The sequence below is a fragment of the Condylura cristata genome, unplaced genomic scaffold (genome assembly GCF_000260355.1).
Source record: "Condylura cristata isolate star-nosed mole 26May11 unplaced genomic scaffold, ConCri1.0 scaffold00017, whole genome shotgun sequence".
Taxonomy (NCBI): Eukaryota; Metazoa; Chordata; class Mammalia; order Eulipotyphla; family Talpidae; genus Condylura; species Condylura cristata.
In genome coordinates, this window is record NW_004567118.1 from 29,529,863 (window position 1) to 29,531,951 (window position 2,089).

Here is a 2,089-nt window from a genome sequence, read left to right on the forward strand (position 1 = left end):
TGATCTAGTTTCATTTTTTTTTGCATTCAGCTTCCCAGTTTTCCCAGCACCATTTGCTGAACAAATTTTCTTTGTTCCATTGTATCTTCTTTGCAGCCTCAGACTTTTAAGCTTCTATTTTTCAGAGAGGATTTAATGAACATTGAACAGTGTCAAAAAGAATGAGACTCAGTCTCCCTTTCTTCCAAGCAGTGTCTTAGGCACTTTAGACAAATTACTCCTCCTCCTTATCAACCATCTCTGGGTACCCAGGGAGCACTGGGGTGAGGAGGCTGTGACAGGGACCTGAGTGCCTTTGTGCAGCCTCCTGCCACAGAGGGGTCACTCAAGGTCCAGAGGTTTGCTCCCTGGTAGCTCTGTCCACTGAGAGAGGAAAATAGCCACAGACTCGTGGCCCTTTGTCACCTCTCCCTGCCCACCCAACCTCTGCCACCCCATCCTAGCAGGGGTGCCCAAGCCAAGCCCAAAGAGTCTGCTCGAGCTTCTCTTCACCTTCAATCGTGAATACACCTGTAGGAGCGGTTCCTTTGGCTGACACACACACGCGTGCCACCCTGGACCCCCTCTCCCTGGAGCTTGCTCTTCTCACATACTCAGAGAGCTCCTGGGACCCTGCGGCTCAGTGGCTGTTCACCTGAGTCACTCTTTGAAACAGCTGCAAGGCGCTGCCCAGTGCAGATTCATCCTTTCTTCTGTGCAGGAGCATTCAGCTATTCTCAGTTTTTGAACTTAGGGTGCATCACCAAGGTGTGCTTGTGTTTACATCCTCATGCCCTTAGTGGTTTTGTTTCTGTGGGTTACAGTCTAGGTAAAGGGCCGAAAGGATAGAGACCACCAGAAAAAAGAAATGAAAACAAATGGCAAAGTTAAGTGTCCTTATTCGTTGGTAGAGGAATACAATACCAGAGAAGCCTTTGAGTCCCTCAGAGAGGAAGACAAGCCAGCGATTATAACTGCTGCACAGGGTTCGGGATGTGTATACTAAATTAAAAGCTGAAAGCTTATCCCCTGGAGTGACTGTGTCATAGGGGGTCCCTAGGAAAAGGGGAAGTTCCAGGTTCCCTGCCCCAACCAGAAGGAGGGTGCAGCTGAGCAGAGAAAAAGGAGAGAAGAGGAGAATGAAGCAGGATGGAGAGCCAGACAGAGACCTAAGGAAGCCACACGGTGCAGCAAGCATGTGATGAAGAAACCGTGCTTGTTTCCTGACCCTGGGCTGGTTAAGGCAGATGTGGGTGAGAGACCTGTAGGGAGGTGACTATGGCAGTGTTTATATTGATTTTGATTTTGCTCTTTTCCTCCCAGACTTGTCTGGCCATTTCTGACCCTTTTCCATGGGTCCCGGCCAAAAGGTGCTTTAGTCTTGTGGCAGCTTTCAGGTCTTGCTTTGGGCCCATCCCTTTTGGGTTGACTTTTGCCCACGAGGGGATGGGTAACTTCAGGTGTTTGATTTAGAAGTTATATTCTTTGTCTTCTGTATTGTATACTCACCGTATTAAAGTTCCTTTTCATTAAAGTATTATATGTTTTGTCTTGATGCGGCGGATGGCAGAACCCACTTCGAGCAGGCAGGTTTGGGTGTTCACTGGTAGCCCTCTCGCCCTGCCCTGTAACAGGTAGAGTGAGTCCACAGGTCTATGCAGAGTCAGTGGAGACAACTCCCGATGTTCTTTCATTGTAGCCCACTGAGCGTCTGGCATACTCATGTTACTCAAACTTTGTGGACAGTTAAAATCTTCAGCGGGCTAGAAACAGTTGTGGCATAAAACAGCACTGAGTTTTGCAATCTGCTAGGCCAGTGCGTTAAATGTTCTTTTCCATGGGATTCTGGGTGAAAGAGGATGTATAGGTGAGTTCACAGAGTTCATCTGTGATCTTGTCCAGTGGAGGGATGTTGGTTGTGGGGAGATGGAGGCTGAATGCAGCAATAAGGCTTTCCAGAAATCCGGCTGTGAAGGGTACAGAGAGGGGCCTAGCTGGAACCAGTGACCAGTAGAAGCAGTGAGAAGGAGAGACTAGATGGAGAGCAGGGGGTAGGTGGGGAGGGGAAGGCCTGGAGGGAGGATTATCTGGGAAAAGTGTGGAGGAACTG